Genomic DNA, 20299 nt, shown 5'->3' with positions numbered 1-20299 from the left:
AACTAGGATTTACATAGAGGTCTAGAACTGTGTGTGTTTTCTAGCTCTGGGTTTTAAAGTCTGCATCTCAAAGCATTTAACACAGGGCTTTTCCAGATATACTAACTTTTCAGATGAACACAGAGACATTTTTCACAGTAACTTTACTGTTATTTTACAGTGCATCTTCTCTGTCTGGCCAAAAAACAAAAAAATGTCTTTACCTGGATGTAAGTAAGTAAATGATGTGGGGTTGGTTGATGCTGCAGTTGGTCTGCAGGTTTAGGTTCAGCAACAGTATGTGCTGAAAGAATGAGGTCAGCTGACTACCTGAATATACTGAATATAGACCAGGTTATTCCAAAATCAATCGATTTTTTCGTCCCTGACTTTGGTGGATTGCTAGTTTAAGGGCGCAGCTACCTGGACGTGTTCAACTAGGTTGACAATTCACTGCCAAGATAGCAATGAACGTCTGACTGTTGACGCCTGTCTAGGTTGTATTCAGTCAGTGGTGCACTTGTGTTTTCCGCAGCCAAGATAGCGATACACCAAAAATTTACCTATACACACCTCATCTCCAGACCACAACGCCCATTAGTGTAGATTTAGTGTAAGAGTGCTACTCTGTAGTGGAGTGATACAGAGGAATGGAATGGTTTATGGACTAAAATATAAGAACCCTTTCCATTACTTTCTACAGTATTCAGATACAGTATTTAATTTTCTGTTCCCTTTAATTTCCCTTTCATTTTCATCTAAAATAAAAGGATGTCCTGACTCATACTGTGTATTGCTCAAACTCAGATGCAGAACTTAAAAACCTAAGAAAGTTTGGAGAACATCTGACTGAAATAAAGCTAAGATAACTCTAACAAAACACTTTATAATTAGTTACAAAAAGTTGGACTGACTTATTCTTGTTAAACTATTTCAACATAGAATGAAAGCCGAGTTTACTGAAGTTCTCCAGTAAATGAGAACATGGGAAGAGAACCTGAGGTAAATTGGGGTTTCTCTGCTGTTCGAAGTCCAAGAGCTCTTTTATTGAGTTTAGCTTTGTAACACATGTTCAGAGAGCTCTGGGTGAGAGGCAGCTGTTGCTTTGCTTGTTAGCGTCGCTCTGAATCCCAAAATGAGAAATGGGACGCTGCCTTGTGGACCACAGTTGACCCAGTTGAGACAGGGCCATGCAGTCACATCCTGTGAGAGCGAGGGACCTGAGCTGATTCAGTGCAAACATAAAAAAATTGGGATCAAAAAGCCCAAAACTTAAAAAAAAAACGGTTTGTATGCTAGATTGTGAATGGGTGAACGGGGACATAGCCTCAGAGAAAGTATAGACCAATTACATTATTTGCCATTCTTAATGTCCTAAGGTGAACTTATATTAGATCTTGTGGTAGACAGTGCATTCGGAGAAAAGCGCAGTGACTCGGTTCTGATACATCAGCTCACAGACGCACCCTTGTGCTGATCAACATCACCATAGGAGTGATAAGGGGAAAGAGCACCAACTACTGTACCCACCCAGAGAGAGCAAGGCAAGTTGTGCTCTCTCGGGACTCCGTCAGCTGATGGCAAGCTGCATGACCGGGATTACTCCCGGTCGGAGCTTCTGGACATGGTGAATTTGTTATAAGGCTTGTGTTGTGTACAGTAAAGTTAAAAGAAAGTGGTATTAGTAAATATACAGTAGTAAATCTGTAGTGTAGTAGAGAAGTGGGCGGAGCTTCTTTCACATGGTGAACATTATGCATAAGGTGTTGTGTACAGTAAAGTTAAAATTAAGTGGTATTAGTGAATATAAAGATATAAAGTAACTGTATTGTAGTAGAGAAGTGGGCGGAGCTTTTGGTCATGGTGAACATAAGGCTTGTGTTGTGTACAGTAAAGTTAAAAGTAAGTGTTATTAGTGAGTATACACTAGTAACTCTGTATTGTAGTAGAGAAGTGGGTGGAGCTTCTGGTCATGGTGAACATAAGGCTTGTGTTGTGTAAGTGGTATTAGTGAATATATAAAGTAACTGTATTGTAGTAGAGAAGTGGGCGGAGCTTCTTTCACATGGTGAACATTATGCATAAGGTGTTGTGTACAGTAAAGTTAAAAGTAAGTGGTATTAGTGAATATATAGTAACTCTGTATTGTAGTAGAGAAGTGGGCGGAGCTTCTGGACATGGTGAACATAAGGCTTGAGTTGTGTACAGTAAAGTTAAAAGTAAGTGGTATTAGTGAATATATATAGTAACTGTATTTCGGTAGAGAAGTGGGCGGAGCTTCTTTCACATGGTGAGCATAAGGCTTGTGTTGTGAACAGTAAAGTTAAAAGTAAGTGTTATTAGTAAATATATATAGTAACTGTATTTTGGTAGAGAAGTGGGCGGAGCTTCTGGACATGGTAAACATTATGCATAAGGTGTTGTGTACAGTAAAGTTAAAAGTAAGTGGTATTAGTGTATATAAAGTAACTCTGTATTGTAGTAGAGAAGTGGGCGGAGCTTCTGGACATGGTGAACATAACAGCAGTGTAGTTTAGAGTAACTGTAGCTTAGCCCGTGTCTGTTTGGGTCATTGTTTCCCTGACAATGATAAGATAAACAATACCCAGAGAGGGTATTAACCTAATTTGGAGTCAGAACAGTTGTGCAGTTTTTAGCGGGTGTTAATTGACTCCAGATGCCGTTGTTCTTCGTCGACTATTAAATCAACCCTGGCTTTTCCTCCAGGATCAAGAATTGAAGGAGAAAAAAAGAAGAAAAACATGCATTTCTCAGCTGGAAACAGGACATATATTTAAAATTAACAGTTCTCAGGAGAAGATAAAATAATCCTGAAACCTCCGCTGGAGTGGGTGTCTGTCCGTCTGCAGCAGGTATACTGAATTTAAGATCATTATTACCAGATCCTCCAGAAGAAATGTGGCTTTTTATTGGGAACGTCTTTCTTCCCAGAGGTTTCCAGGCCACCGCTGGAATAATTCTCTTCTGAGAATGATCAGTCGACATGTGGAGGATGGAAAGGAAGTGCCTTACCTCAACTATTCTGGTGTTTTTAGCGGAACCAGAGCGTGCTGAAATGCCGGAGAACCTCATTATTTAAAGGGTTTTCTCTGTGGAAAACGGAATTTCCCTTATTTCCAGGAAATTAAGAAATCTGACATAAGGGAATAAGGAATTTGACAGTCCATAAATAGTGTTAAATGTGTTAAATATTAAAACACACCTATATCTCCTCCACCAGTCTTGCACACTGATTTTAGATAAGTTCAGCTTGGTTTGATGGCTTGTGATCATCCATCTTCCTCTTGATTATATTCCAGAGGTTTTCACTTTGGTAAAATCAAAGAAACTCATCAATTTTAAGTGGTCTCATTTTTTCCAGAGCTGTTTATGTGTGTCTATAATAATGCATTCGTTCTGAGTAAATTTTAAAAAATGTATAATAATTATTTTATATTCTTCTCAAGTCAGTCCTATTTGTTGCTCTGGGTCATTGTCATGATGGAAGATCCATCCACCACCCATCTTCAGTGTTCTCATCAGTGCTACAAATTCATCCTGGACACTGGGGATGATGTTTTTAGGGCAGGGTTGCCAGGTCCAACAAAAATATCCAGCCCAATTTCAGTCTAAAATATGCCTTTCAGAAGCTTGAACTATCCCAAAATATGTCTGTCACACATTCGAAGCAAAACATCATAAAGAATATTGTAACATTAGTGTTTTATAAGTTTTATATAACTTTTAAGTTATATATATAACTTTTATAACAGTTTTATATCCCATCCAAGAACATTTAATAGTATTTTATGTAACATTTTATAACATAATTAAAAAAAAAACCTTTACTTTTACTTACTCATTTCTGTTTTTGCCCCTCCTGAACTTTCTTCTCTCCACTTGCATTTTTTTTTTTTTTTTTTTGGTTACGTTGTGATTGCTCTCTCTCTCCCAAAAAAAAAAAAAACACAACCTGCCACCCCTAAACAAGCCTAACTTGGACAATTTGGCAGTAAAACCACAAACCAGGCAACCCTGTCTTGGGGTAACATCAAGCATTTCTTTGCCTCTAAAAACACAGTCAAGATGATTGCAAAAAGCTACATTTTGGTCTTGTTTGACCACATCACATCCTCCCAAGCCATCTCTCATTCATTCATTCATTCATTCATTCATTCATTCATTCATTCTCTTATTCAAACTTTGGATGGGCTGAAAATTTGTCTTTTTGAGCAGAAAGACTCTGTGGACACTGCATGATCTCAATCCAATATGTTAAAGTGTGTTACTAATGGTTTTCTTGATGACTGTGCTGTGCTCCTAGCTACCTTGAGATCATTAACAAACTGAACTCCTCCTGTGTAATCCTGGGCTGATGGAATCTGAGACTGAATTATTTCTGAATTATAATGCAGAAAGTGGTCTCTCCTTGTGTGTCTCATTGGCACATAACCGTCTGTAGTCTTTCGTAGTGGTTCGTAGGTTGATGATCAAATATTTCTTTGTTTATGTGCTTGATGTTGTTTCTCTCAATGTTAAAATAAATCTACCATAAAATGATTATATATACAAACTGTTCTAGTCTTCGTAATTGAAATAAAAAAACGTACATAAAACAAATCAGCCGAAGATTCAATAATTATTTTCCTTCTTTTTTTTACTTAAATGACCTTTAGCTTTGGAACGAGCATGAGCTTGTAAAAGATATGATGTAAATATAGCATAATATTATTATAGCTAATAATTTAATGCCACTGTCCCCGTGTGACCCCAGGCCCTCTGACATTTTCCGACATTCCAGCGTGTTTTCATCTCCTTCCCGCTGCCAAATCGCTCACCCTCAAAACATCTTCCAGTAGGAACTGAGCACTTGAGGAGAAGTGGAGCCAGATCTCAGACCTGTCGCAGTGCTTTTCCATTGCTCATCACTCACGAACCTCCGCCGGCGTCCAACAGCGATCCATTATTATGGTTCTGTGTGTATAGGTTTCCATAGAGACGATAACCTCAGAACACCTCAGATGTTTTGCTTTTGTTAATATACGAAACCTTTACGGATCCGTCCGGGCGCTGGCGTTGTCGGCAGGTCGCCGTAAATTCACAGACTGTGAGTTTATGAGCTTCAGTAAAGCTGTACAGCACTGCGGCGAGTTGAGTTCATGCCAAAGAGTTCAATTTCCTTCTCGTCTGACCTTATCACATTTTCTCAAGCCTTCTCTGAATCATTCAGGTGTTCATTGGCAAGCTTTAGACTGGAGCTGTTTTGAGCATGATGACTTTGTGAGCTCTGCAGGATCTTAATCCATTCCAGTGAGTTGTGTTACCAATGGTTTTCTTGGTGACTGTGCTCCTAGCTCCCTTGAGATCATTAACATCTCTTCCTGTGTAATTCTGAAGCTGACAGAATCATCCTTTGTGGTGATTGAGACAGATGAGACTGTTCTGAGACTAAATTTAGCTCGGACGAGAGGATTAATTAAGATCAAAGGAGGAAACACTCTATTCATAAAGTTTCATTTCATCTCAACACCTACTCTGTGACTGAAATCACTCCACCACCCAGTCCAGTTTATTTCTCGTCTCTCAGAATTATGTGCACGACTCTGTAGGGGTGAATGACATCAGGCTTGGGTTTTAAGTGGCATTTTTAGGTTATATTAGGGGCACACTCCTCCTAGTGTATAAAAAAGAGTCTAGCAACCCAGACCTATCACAGACTTTTAATAATCTATAGGCGAACTGTCAACCGTGCACTGCAAATTGATTTAAGGCTTGATATCAGTGAGTCTTTGCTATCGTAAAGATGGGAAAAGTATGCCTTGCACGGCTTGAAACGCACAAAAAGCGTGCTCTAATTCTCTTAATTAATCATGGGTGTGGTGTCGCTTGCCATTCCCTTTAAGAACCAGGGGCGCTCTGATTTTATAGGCGGATTGCTATTTTAACTGTGCAGCTACCTGGATGTGTCCAAAGTTTTTTAACAGAGAAAACTGACCTGTGTCTTCTGTTTATAAACTATGTTTTTTGCACTTCTGTGTGTCATCATGTGCGTTTCAAGCTAGGGTATAAGTATGCTTAGCACACGCTAAGAAAGCAATAAACGTCTGAATGTTGATGCTTGTTTAGGTTGTATTCAGTCAGTGGAGCACCTGTGTTTTCCATTGCCAAGATAGCGATACGCCAGACATTTACCTGAACACACCTCATTTTAAAACGACCATGGCCATCAGCGTAGATATATTCACAAGCACTGTGAAAGGCATGGAAATATACTGTTTGCTGGGTGTAAGATAACAATAAGCACTGCGACACGCCTTGTGCAGGGCGTAATACAGTGGCAATAGATTTCAAATATATGACAAACTAAAATATATGGAATTTCCTTATGTACAACCTGGCCATTGTCATATATATGGGCCACTTACTACAACCAGCCACTTGAATATGACCTTGTTTTTACACTTACCATCCATTATATTAGGCTCAATCATGTTTAAGCATGTTTAAAGTCTATGCCATGTTTATGTCAAGAATTATCCTGGCATTTCACCTCTATGACACAGGAGGTCGCTCTACACCCAGTTTTGATGTTGTGCCTATTTGTTTCCTATGTGTTCTGTTAGCAGTATTTAAGACCCTGTTTATATTCTTGCTACATTTTGATGCGTTCTGTTTTTCTCTCTCTTTGTTCTGGTATTTGACTTTTCTCTGTATTTACTACAGAGAAATCAGCCACTGTTTAAACTGTTTAAACTGGATTAAAAGTGGCATTGTTGCTTGCTTACCTAACTTAGCGACTTTGTGGCTATATTTAGTGACTTTTCAAACCCTTTAGTGACTTTTTTTTTAGCGACTAGCGACAAATCAAGCGATTTTGTGTGGTGTTATTGGAGACTTTTGGTATTTACGGGATATAAATGTTAGGGATGTCACGATTTCAATAATTTATCAAAATCGATCGAAATTATGTCATGGTCTCGAGCCTCGAAGTCAAAAAGAGGATTGACGATCCCTCCCTCTAAGCTATGCAAATGGCGAAGCACACTGTAGCCGACGCCGCGGTCACTGTGACCGCTCAAAGAGCAGCCCTTTCTCCAGAGAATGTGGACATTCTCATCTTCTTAAAGAAAAACTTGAAAATATAAAAATAACAGTTGTTTTGTCTAGCCTCAAATATGTTAATAGTTTTGGTACCTTAAGGAGCATCTTTCTCTCAGATAAAGTTAATAATATATCTTTATTAAAGAAAAAAACTTGTCATTCTCAGGGACCGAAAAAGTTTTTCATGTTTAACTGTTATAGTAGGATAGAGTTTAGTTTGTTATGGCTCTAATTGTTCTATTATTTTGTACATGACTGTTCCTGTATTTTTTTTTTATTGATTTTGTTATGTTGCACATTGCTGTTTTAATAGCGCACACTGGTGCTACCCAAAAAAAGCCACTAGATGGCATTACATATATATCTTAATTAAATTATTTAAATTTGACCATTAGTGCCTAATGTGGTGTATTACAGATCACTTGTATCACTTTGCATCACTTGTATCAAGCCCACCTTTTAAAATAAGATATTGTAAATTTGATAAATCAAACCAATGACTGACCATAGACTAATCTAAAACTGGCATAGGCCTCTCTGCTGTAAAAAAAAGAAAAGAAAAATGAAAATCGATAATCGAATCGAATCGTGACCCTAAAATGAGAAATAAAATCGAATTGAGGATTTAGAGAATCGTGACACCCCTAGTAAATATAAATGCGTATTCAGCTTGACACGAAAAAAAAAAAATCACTGCATTTATCTCAAACAGTCTCTGTCACTCACCTCGTCCACAGAGTGTACCTCTTCAGGTTGCTGAAACCTTTCTTCTCTATTTATTTTTTTATTCTTTTGGGATATTTATCTATCTATTTTGTATATTCTATTTTTATTGTACTCTTTTTATTTATATATCTATTTTAATAACAGCTCTTTGGGTGTAAACTGGATCGTGAGATCACAATTTCGTTCCACCTCATGTACCACATGTGATGCGAATGACAATAAAATCTCCTTGAATCCTTGAATCCTCTTTTTGAAAAGCTAAACATCTAGCTAGCTAGCTCATTGTTCGACTACTTGTGTATAACAGGATTAAAACTAAAGAAAACTTAAGAACCCTTAAAAAAAGAAAGAAAGACAAAAAAATTAACTCTGTCAAAGTGTCTCTTTTAAGGAGGATTGAATGTAGAATGTAGAAATGTTATGCTAACATTTAACAACACGGCAAAAAAAACTGATTTATGTAATTTACGTAAAAATGATTTATACAAAGCATTAAAATCATAAAGTTATTGTGAGAAGTGACTGCCTACTTTAAAGGCAACAAGTTCATTTGTTCAAAGTTCATTTGTAGTTCTAACATATTTAGGGTGTTTTTACTAATTTTTTTCTCTTTTTTTTCCACAACGTTATACCTTTACAGCTTCAAAAACGTGTATTATGCAAATTAGGCACTGACGTCATTTAGCGACTTTGTCAGGGTTGACCCAGGCAGAGAGATGAGGAGGCGGACGTATGTGCAGGTAAGGTGAGAATTTAATAAACAAAGAGACAAGTAAACACGTAACAACAAAATAACTAAACAAACGAGGGAGGCTAGAGAACATTAAAACTAAACAAACGCTGGAAAATAAACTAGGAATAAACAAGAGAGAGAGACTAATGATAAATAAACAAGTAAACAAGAAACAAAGAAAACAAGAAACAGAGGCGAGCTAAATCTAACAAACGAGATACTAAAGATAAACAAACGGGAAGACTATAAAACTAGGCAGGATAAACTAAAACAGGGCAAGGGAATAAACTAGGGAAAACACAGGGAACTAGAAAATAACAGAATAAACAGGAAGATAAATATATACTACAAACAAATAGGGAGGCTGACAAAAACAAACGAGGAAAACAATAAGGAACTAAACTAGATAGATAATAACTAACAAACAAAGCGGGAGTAGATAAACAAAGAAATAAACTAATAACTAAAGCTAGACAATGAACTAAACAGAGCAAGGATAATTACAAGGATTAAACTGAGAGAAACACTGAGAGAAACACTGAGAGAAACACTGAGAGGAAATCTGGGAACACGGGAAGACAAACGACAGGAGACAGTGCAAAGACCGACAGAGGACAAGTGACAGAGGAAGTCTATTTAACTAAACAGGAAACACACTGGGAGTGGAAACACCTGGGGAAGGGGTGGAGCTACAAATGAGACATGAGGTAATGGAAAATCACAGGCAGAACACAGGCACGAGGACAGACAGGAAACAGGGTCAGGCGTGACAGACTTTTACGTTTATATGTTACGTGTGTGTATGTGTGTGCGCAATGGCCACAGATCTCCATTTTTAAAATATATATTTTCACTTGCATAATACATCACACGCTTTTTCCCTGATACACAATACATTGTATTTTTTATTAATTGATTTTATTTTGCATTTATTTGTTTTTATTTCATTAATGTTCATGCTGCTTCATTTATTTCTGGTCCTGTTTGTGTAAGAATAACCGCTATTGTATTGTGTTGTGTTGTGTTGTACTATATTTTATTATACTGTATTGTATTGTATTTAATATACTGTACTATACTGTCCTATATTGTGCTGTATTGCATTGTAATGCTTTATACTATATTTTGTATTGCATTACACTATACTGTACTATGTTGTGCTGTTATATTGTAGCGTACTGGATTGCACTGTACTGTATTGTACTGTACCATACCGTACCGTATTGCATTATACTGTACTGTACTTGTTCAAAGTTCATTTGTAGTTATAATATATTTAGGGTGTTTTTTACTCAATTTATTCCTTTACAGCTTCAAAAACATGTATTATGCAAATTAGCCACTGACGTCATTTAGCGACTTTTAGGAGGGCCAATAACTACTTTCCTTACTGGGTAGTTGGCAACACTAGAGAGAGGTTATGTGGTGCAATAAGTCGGTTTGTGTGTTTATTATATTAAAGGTGAGGTGCTAGACTAGTACTGTCTGTGTGTGTATCTGATATTTAATGTTATCTATACTGAGTTTTGAGTAGGTGTGTGTGTGTGTTATATATATATTAGTCAGTGAGCTATGGATATTGGGTTGTTTTTCCAAGGTAAAGAGCAGGTTCAGGTTCAGGTGAGAGAATAAGGTGAAAATAAACGACGGGATTTCTTCACCCAGGGTCAGCAGACGAATTCCCTGCAAAATCTATACTTTTCCTAAGTTTTGAGTTGCCTCCCACTTTTAGCTAATTAAATTAGCTGCATTATACAGATAATGGATAATGCAGCTGTGGACATGAGGAATGTTTGATTTAAAAATACATATGTAAAAATGTGCAGCCAACATTTTATATTTATACCTGCTGAAACGATGTTTAAAATGAAATTAATGCACCTGTCTTCTGTACATAATAGTTTCTGATATGAATCTAAATGGTTTTATTTCTTATTATATGAGACACTCCGGCCTCTTGGGAACTATTTTAATTTGGCTAAAGGCAGAGGTTGAAGATGATGTCTGAGGTATGTCATCATATTCTCAGTTAACTGAACTACATTGTGGTGATGTTTCCTTAAGCATGTAAAGTTTCTTTGTGGTGTTGTACTGACCTCTACTGGACAGTACAGAACATTCAGAGTGATCTTGTAGGTACTGACAGACCTAACCTATATATAACCTATATATATTGCAGTATACAGTATATTAAATATGGTGCTGTAAGATGTGCAAAGATAAGATACTATTTATTCATTTTCTCTTTAAGAAGCTGTGTGTGTGTGCAATAACCACGGATCTCCATTTTTAAAATATATTTTTCACTTGCATAATACATCACGTGCTTTTTCCCTCATACAAAATACATTATATATTTTATTTATTGATTTTATTTTGCATTTACTTGTTTATTATTTTATTAATGTCCATGCTGCTCCATTTATTTCTAGTACTGTTTGTGTAAGAATAACTGCTATTGCATTGTGCTGTGTTGTGCTGTATTTTCTTATACTGTATTGTATTGTATTTAATATACTGTGCTATATTGTCCTATATTGTGCTGTATTGCATTGTAATGCTTTATATTGTATTTTGTATTGTAAACTATTTAAACTATATTTTGTATTGCACTACACTATACTGTACTATGTTATGCTGTTATATTGTAGAGTACTGTACTGTATTGTACTGCGCTGTACAGTATTGTATAGTACTATTCTGTACTATATTGAACTCTACTGTACCGTAGTGTATTGCATTGTACTGTACGGTACTGCACTATACTCTACTGTGTTGTGCTGTTATATTGTAGCATATTGTACTGTGCTGCTTTGTACTGCACTGGACTGTATTGTCCTGTACTGTACTATATTCTGCTGTACTGCATTGCACTGTACTATATGGACTGTACTGTACTGTACCATACTTTATTACATTGTACTGCACAGTACTGTTTTGCATTGTGCTATACTGTACTATATTACACTCTACTGTACCATAGTGTATTCCATTGTACTGTACTGAAATGCACTATACTCTACTGTGTGGTGCTGTTATATTGTAGCGTATTGTATTGTACTGTACTATATTCCACTGTACTGTATTGTACTGTTCTGCACTATACTGATCCGTACTGTTGTGCTGTTATATTGTAGCTTATTATACTGTACTATACTGTACTATATTGCACTGTATTGTACTGTATATTACTATTTTGCACTGTACCGTTTTGTACTGTACTATATTGCACTGTATCGTATTGTAGTGTACTATACTATATTGCACTGTAATGTACAATATTACACTGTAATAGATAGATAGATAGATAGATAGATAGATAGATAGATAGATAGATAGATAGATAGATAGATAGATAGATAGATAGATAGATAGATAGATAGATAGATAGATACTTTATTCATCCCAAAGGAAATTTAGGCATCCAGCAGCAACAACACAATACAATAAGAAACATATTAAACATAAATTAAAACACAGAAGAATAGAAATATATAAGGCTATTAAAAAAAAAAACTTATTATACAAGGTAAAGATCTATCTGTAAACAGAGCAGTGCAGTAGATGTTGCTAATGGTCATTAAATAATTAACGTACTGTGTTGTGCTGTTATGTCGCAGAGACTGTTGCACTGAAGTAAACTGTACAGGATTTTATTTTGCTGTACTCAATTGTACTGTATTTTACTGTCTTGTTTCATGCTGAATTGCATTGCATTGTTTTATACTGTATGGTACTTAAATGTATTGTACTCCACTACACTGTGCAATACCGTGTTGTACTGTATTATATTGTATTGTGTAGTACTGTACTGTATTGCATTGTACTGTAATAAATTGTACTGTAATGTACTCTATTGTACTGTATTGTAATGTACAGTAATGCACTGTATTGTAATGTATTGAATTATCATCACGTGTATTTCACTGCTTCAGACACTAGAGGGCGCGGGTGTCCATTATATTACACACAGCATTCATAGAACCCAGGGAAATGCAGTTACATTTTCTTTCTTTCTTTCTTTCTTCCTTTTTTCTTTCTTTCTTTCTTTCTTTCTTTCTTTCTTTCTTTCTTTCTTTCTTTCTTTCTTTCTTTCTTTCTTTCTTTCTTTTTTTCCTTTCTGCAGGTGATTAAATCATAAATTGTCTAACAGTAAGTTTACTTTTAGGATAACTATGTTATTTTAATTATTATTTTTATTTATGTTTTTGTTTATCTAGGCATATTTGGGCATTGGAGATGCTAAAGAGAGAGAGAGAGAGATCATACTGAGATCATCTGAACCCTGTCCCACTGCGATTGCGTCTAAATATCCACTAAAGTACGTCCAAATTTCAGTGGACGCAGTTTAGTGGATATTTAGACGCAATCTGAACGTAGTTTAGTGGATATTTGGACGGCACCGTCCAAGTGGACGTAGTTTAGACGTTGCCGTGCACTTTAGACGCAAAAGTGGTTTTGGTACCTCCCAAAATTTTCGGAATAGACGACGACTAATATGGACGTAATTTAGTGGATAATTAGACGCAGTACGGATTTATTTTAGTGGATATTTGGACGGCACGTACAGGTGGACGTCGACGTCCATAAAAATATTTTTCTGGCGTCCATCGCTTTACCATCAGCCGGTCATACAGTCCAAACTCCACCCGGCGTACAATCCAAGGCCTGACCCATACAGTCCTCTCCTGCTGCCGCCTCCTCCTCCTCCCGGTCTTGTCCAGCACATGGAGGAGTATGTTCTGCTGCTGCACCATCACTGCAAGGAATCTGTGGTCCATGGTTGTGTAGAAGAGAATAGATGTGCTCTCTCTTGTAGCTCAAGAAGAAATGATGATTCACTAGAAAAACAACCATATATAGTTGGAAGTCGACGTCCAAAAAGTGGAAGTCGACGTCCAAAAAGAGTGGAAGTCGACGTACAAATTTGGAAGTCGGCGTCCAACTTCAATTTAGACGGAATATGGACGTAATTTGGACGCACTGCGTCTATATTTTGGACGCAGCGCGTTCACTCAGTGGACGCAGTGTTTTCTGATAAATTTGGACGTACTTTAGTGGATATTTAGACGCAATCGCAGTGGGACAGGGCCTTTACAGCGATGTAAGGAAATAATACATCAATAAATAAAGAAACAAGTAAATAAATAATTACTTGAATTTGCATTATGTATGAGGATTGGGCGCAGTGTATCGGATACAATAATTATATACTGTTGTCTAAATGATAATTTTCCTTATTTAAACCTGAAATTAATGAGTTTTGTAAATAAATGAATGTATCATTTAATTCCAATACCTTTCTCTGGTTCTAGTTTTTAAACATTGCTTTACTGCTTTTCTCACAGCGAGCAGAACTGAACTAAATCTGATTTCTGGTGTTTAATTACTGCTTTCCTTAAGAAAAAGTGTGATTTCAGGGCTTTGTTCAGATGAATCCTCAGAATTTAATATTTCTTTCACAAATCATGATTTTTCTGATTGAAACGGGCCGCTGGGGGCGCCGCGGCACAGGGCTTTTATTATTAAACAAAGCGGATCCGTTAAAAATATAATAAAAGTCCCTCCTGAAGTGGATTCGTTTTACATTAAAAACATACATAGATTTATTTACTTAATTGTATTTAGTTATATATGCGTGTTTGTGCTGTTAATAATTTTTAAAACATGCTATATATATATATAATATATAATATATATATATATTAAATATTCCAATAATATTTTTATTAACTATTCAGATAAGTACTTACTTACTTACTTTATTTATTACGATTATTTTTATGCGTCTTAATAGTTTCCATCTCATGGTAAATAGTATTTAAACCTAAACAAACTCTCTCTCTCTCTCTTTCTGTGTGGATGTCTATCTGTAGGATGGGGAAGCACCACGCCCTCTGCACTAAAAAACACATGGTGTGTGTGTGTGTGTGTGTTATTTAATAATATACAGTTATTTAATAATATAACAGCACTGCAGTCAGTCATAAAAAATGACTTTTTAAAATTGTCCTTTTTGTGCGATTTTATTAAATTATTTATTTTGAAGAGGGACGGGGACGGGGCGGTTTCTCACCCCCTCCGCAAAATAAAATAAATAAATAAATAAATATATAAATTAAAAACAATAAAAGAAATGTCCAACTGCAGTGGCTATAATGGTAAAATGTTTAACCAGTTATATTATAATTACTCATACGTACTGATAATTACTTTCTCTATCTATCTATCTATCTATCTATCTATCTATCTATCTATCTATCTATCTATCTATCTGTCTGTCTGTCTGTCTGTCTGTCTATCTACAAGAAAAGAAAATCTCACATATAATACCAGTTGGGGTGAGTTTGAAACACCACGTGATTAAACTGCAGCGAAACAACAAAATCAACAAATTTGCTTTTAATTATTTTTTTCTCTTTTCTTTCTTTTTTTCTTTTTCTTTTTTTCTCTTTTTTTTTGGTAAGGGGAGGGGGGGCGCTGTTTCCGTCATCTGAAAAATAAAAGTGGGAGGAGCCTTTTTTCCCTTCCTCCCTCAGTCCCTGCAACAAAAAAAGAAAAAAAATTAAAAAGGGAAGGAAAAAAATAAAAAAGGAGGAAAAAATAGAAAAAAAGAAAAAAAAAATCCTCCGCATGACCCTGTGCTGGGTTCTGGGTTTGGGAAGGAGGGAGGAGGAGGAGGAGACGCAGCACCACTGCCTTACCCTCCCTCCCTCTCTCTCTCTTTCTCTCTCTCTGTTTTTTTTTTCCTTTTTTTCCTCTATTTTTTTTTCTGAATTAGATTTATTCATTTCTACACTCCGGCGCCTCGCGGCTTTGCCCAGCCTCTCCGCTCCCTAGCTCGGATTTTTCTGCTGCACTTTTATTATTTTTGCATTTTTTGTAACGAGGTGAAATCGATGCATCTGGGGTAAGATTCGAATTTTAAACTGATTTATGCTTTTGGAAAAACTTCTGATTTTTTTTTTTTCTTTTGTAAAATGTGAATGCTTCTGCTGGTTCTGCTGATTTTCACTGGTCCCCTGCCTCCTCCTGCCCTGGATTTTACAGCTTTATTCTCCTTTATTTCGCTTTTAAAGCGCTTTTAGCTCGCGTTCACACCTGGGGCGCACTTTTATAATCGTGATTAGTGACCCTAATTTGTGGAAAATTGTTGTAAATGTGTTAAAATGAGGGGAAAGGGCGAAGAGAATGGAGACTTAAAGGGAGGACAGCAAACAGCAGCAGCAGCAAAAGCGACGCAGCCATGTTTGCCTGTAAAAATCTACTGTATTCGGCTTTTATTCGGCGATTAAAGCGCTTTCGAGTCGAATATTCAAATCAGCGCCGATTAGAACGCGGTTCTGAGCGCGTGTTTAACCGAAGCGCGCGCTTATTGTAGGGGTTTAAACAGCGCTGGGTCTGATTAATTTCACCCTTCTGTCTGAATGTCGTTTTCATTTCTGTTTTTTTTTTGGTGTGGAGAAATTGGCGCCCCCTGTCGGCAAATATTCTGCGAAAATTAAGAAATTGCAATTAATCTGATTGCAAATTCACTTCTGATTTTTTTCTCTTTCTTTTGTGCGCAAATCTCGATTTAAATGCGAATTTGCAGGACTGTGAGCTTTACATCGTTTCTGTTTCCATCCTGTTTCCATCTCTGAGTCTCTAACTAAAGGCAGATTCACATAAATCACACATGAGTATGAGAGAGGATGGATGCATGCATCAATATAAATAAATAAATATATAAAAAATATATAAATTAAATCTATATGCATGCATATAGGAGGATACATATATGTGAGAGCAGTGAGTTCAGTGCTGCACCAGTCTGCTGCTGCTACACCCTCTCTGGGTTTTAGCTTTTCATTGCTTCTGTGCAGATTTACATTGATTTTTTCCCTTTTTTCCTTTCTTCGCCTGCTGCAAATATTGTGAAAGGATCAATCAAGCTTTCTGCAGCATGATATACTGTTGCAATGCTTTATTAATAATGCTATCGTTATGGTTGTTGTTATGCATTGTGGCAAAATGTTGCCTAGTAATTTAAAGGGGATTTAAATGGAAAATTGCATTTTTGCTTGTTTTAGAGCTGCAGCAGTATGGAGATACGCAGAAATCCAGTTTGTGTAGATACGTGTGTATAAATGTATGTAGTGGCTGCAGGAAAGCTTTCTGTTAATAAGAATATTATGATTATTGCTATTATATTTTTTCATGGAACAACTTTTCCTAGTAATCTAAAGGACCCATCAAATTTTCTTATTTTTCTCACTGGCAAATAGTGTAAAGGGTCAGTCAGCTTTGTGCAGCATAATATATTGTTGTATTTGTGATGGTTTGTGATATTTTATTAATATTGCTATCAATGTTGCTTTTGTTATGTATTGTTGAAAATGTTTCCTAGTAATTTGAAGAAAATTAAAATAGAAAATTGCATTTTTTGCATTTCTGTTTTAGGGCTGCAGCAAAAAAACTCAAATTTTCTTTGTGTAGATACGTGCATGAATGTATGTGCTGTCTTATCTATTGACTTATGAAATCCTGTTTTTGTGTAGTTACGTATATATTAATGTATGTAGTGGCTGCTGTAAGTCTTTCTGTTTCTAAGAATATTATGATTATTGCTATTATATTGTATAACATTTCCTAGTAATCTAAAGGGCCCATTAAACAAAAAAACTGCATATATATATATATATATATATATATATATATATATATATATATATATATATATATATATATATATATATATATAATTATGTTATTGCATTTCTGGTGGTTTATGCATGTTTTATTAATATTTTTATCATTATGATTATTATATATTGTGGCAAAATGTTACCAAGTACTTTAAAGGGAATTTAATTTTTGCTTGTTTTAGAGCTGCAGCAGTTTGAAGATGTGCATAAATCCATTTTTGTAGATTTTGTGTAGATACGTGCATATATGTATGTGGTGGCTTATATAATGACTTATATTGGTTATGAAAATATATGTGAATATATGAATATATTATATGTTTTCCCCATAACATGGAAAACTGCATTTTGTCTTTTACCTTTTATTACATTAAGGCTGCAGTTTTTGTGTAGATGTGTGTGTATAAATATATGTGGCGGCTGCAGAAAGGCTGTATGTTACTAAGAATATTATGATTATTGGTATCACTGGTATATTATATTATAGGGTAAATTTTCCTTTAGTAATCTAAAGGTCCCATTAAATCTAAAATTAGAGCTGCAACAGTATGGAGATGTGCAGAAATCCAATATTTAATTTCTTATTTTTTCTCACTGGCAAATAGTATAAAAGGTCAATCCGCTTTGTGCAACATGATATATTGTTGCATTTTTGGTGGTTTATGAATGTTGTATTAATATTGCAATCAATATGATTGTTGTTATATATAGTGACAAACTATAATCTAATACGCCTGTTCAACGGAAAACTGCATTTTTGTCATGCTTTTTTATTATTGATGCAACAGTACAGAGATAAGCAGACAGCCAGTGCTGGAACACAGATAGCAGTGAATAAGACTGTGGGTGTAGCTGTAAATGTAATTGTATTTTTTAAGGTTTATTATTATTATCATTATTGCTGCTATTGTGAATAGAATTGTGTATTGCAGCAAAATGTTACCTAGTTATTTAAATGGCCGGCCTCATATCATAGAACTGTCTGGGGAGATGCGGTTCCGTTTTTTTTTTAGACACATGTGTGTATGTTTCCATGTATGTGTTTATATATCACACACATACTTGTGTATTTATAATAGTACATATCAGTGGTGGCCGCAGAAAGGCCTTATATTAGTTCTGTGGCACAAATAATGCACTAAAATGTGGATTAGGATTAGGATTATTAGTACTAGTAATCTAATAGCCCCTAGAAACATGGAAAACTGTATTTTTAACAGTATGGAGAGATGCAGAAGTCAGGTTGGTGCATGCTGAAAAACAAACATAGCAGTGAGTAAGAGTGTATATGTATGTAGCTGTAAATGTATATACAGCCCTGGAAATAAAATTGCTATTTATAGGTATATGTTTGATTAAAATGAACATGGTTGTTTTATTCTATAAAATACAGACATTACTCCCAAATTCCAAATAAAAATATCGTCATTTAGAGCATTTATTCGCAGAAAATAGATGAGAAATGGCTGAAATAACAAAAAAGATGCAGAGCTTTCAGACCTCAAATAATGCAAAGAAAACAAGTTCAAAAATTCAAGCAGTTCAGTTTGGTGGTTTGATGGCTTGTGATCATCCATCTTCCTCTTGATTATATATTGAGGTTTTAATTTGGTAAAATCAAAGAAACTCATCTTTATATACAGATATATACAGATATATACAGATCTGTATATATATATATATATATATATATATATATATATATATATATATATATACACTGTAAATATAGCTTTCATTGGTGGCTGAAAAAAGACCTTATCTTATCTATGCATCATTTAGGTGTCCATACAATTTCGGTTGCCAGATATTCAGTATATCCATTTTTCTTTTTTTGTTAACCCTTTCATATCCTTTGTCCATTACAATGGACATGATGTATTTTTCTATTCTTTCAAATGTTTTGTTTTGCACAGAACACTAATTGAGACCTGTTGTTAATTAGAATTGACTATTAACGAGCCAATTAAAAAAAGTTTATAAGCCAATGAAACGATAGCTCAGCCCCGCCCACTGCACTGGAAAATCAAGCATGGAGGTGGAAGCATAATGTTTTGGGGGTGTTTCTCTGCCAAGGGTACAGGGCTACTTCACCGCATCACTGGGAAGATGGATGGAGCCATGTACCGCACAATCCTGAGGGACAACCTCCTCCCCTCTGCCAGGGATCTGAAAATGGGCCGTGGTTGGGTCTTCCAACATGATAACGACCCTAAACGACATACAGCAAAGGCAACAAAGGATTGGCTCAAGAAAAATCACATTAAGGTCATGGAGTGGCCCAGCCAGTCGCCAGACCTCAATCCGATCGAAAATCTATGGAGGGAGCTGAAGGTCAGAGTTGCCAAGCGACAGCCCACCAACCTTCATGATTTAGAGAGGATCTGCAAAGAAGAGTGGGCCAAAATTCCCCCTGGTGTGTGTGCTAAACTTGTGGTTAACTACAACAAACGTCTCACCGCTGTGCTTGCAAACAAAGGCTTTGCCACTAAGTATTGAGTGTGTTTGGCAAGAGGGATCAAATACTTATTTTCCTCATTGAAATACAAATTAATTAAAATATATTCTTTAAAATTATATTCTGGATTTTTGTCTTGATATTCTGTCTCTCCATGTTAGAATATATCTACCATTAAAAGTGCAGAAGGATAGTGTCTTTATTAGTGGGCAAACAAAGAAAATCAGCAAGGGATCAAATACTTCTTGGACTCACTGTATAGAAATTTGCTGTGAAATTTAAGATTTTCCATACATATAATTTTAAATATATATATGTATAATCCCCTCCCCCATCCCCCCCCCCCCCAGTGACGTGTGCAGAAAGGGGGACCCTGTGCTGCATTGTTATGAATTACACGCCTGATTAGATTTATAGGCTAATAGTGAAGCACAAAAGCCCTCTTTGGTGCTCACAACTTCCCCCGGTGTCAGTTTTAAGTGCATGTTTTCACACAAAAGAACTTCCTTTCCTCTGCTGAGGAGCTTCTGGGAGTAAAAACACAGCAAATCCAGCATTTTCACCTTCAAACACAGCTAAAGTTACAGGCAAAACAAGAGGGCCAAAACTGAAAAC

At 35.9% G+C, this 20299-nt stretch overlaps 1 protein-coding gene across 7 annotated transcripts in view; it reads left to right on the top strand.

The window, feature by feature from the left end:
* The first annotated feature begins 15192 nt into the window (after positions 1–15192).
* The window catches only part of znf618 (zinc finger protein 618), an 82747-nt gene continuing 77640 nt past the window's right edge, over positions 15193–20299 (top strand). For 5 of the 7 annotated variants that reach the window (XM_049465875.1, XM_049465863.1, XM_049465850.1 and 2 more), the window contains exon 1: positions 15193–15449. The gene's annotated coding sequence lies outside the window, so the exon portion shown is untranslated. The remainder of the gene's footprint in view (positions 15450–20299) is intronic. The other 2 variants (XM_049465871.1, XM_049465858.1) reach the window with 1 other exon arrangement.

Source organism: Astyanax mexicanus, chromosome 1 (assembly GCF_023375975.1).
Source record: "Astyanax mexicanus isolate ESR-SI-001 chromosome 1, AstMex3_surface, whole genome shotgun sequence".
NCBI lineage: Eukaryota > Metazoa > Chordata > Actinopteri > Characiformes > Acestrorhamphidae > Astyanax > Astyanax mexicanus.
The sequence above is the reverse complement of the archived record's forward strand: the minus strand, read 5'-3'. Positions and strand labels throughout refer to the sequence as shown.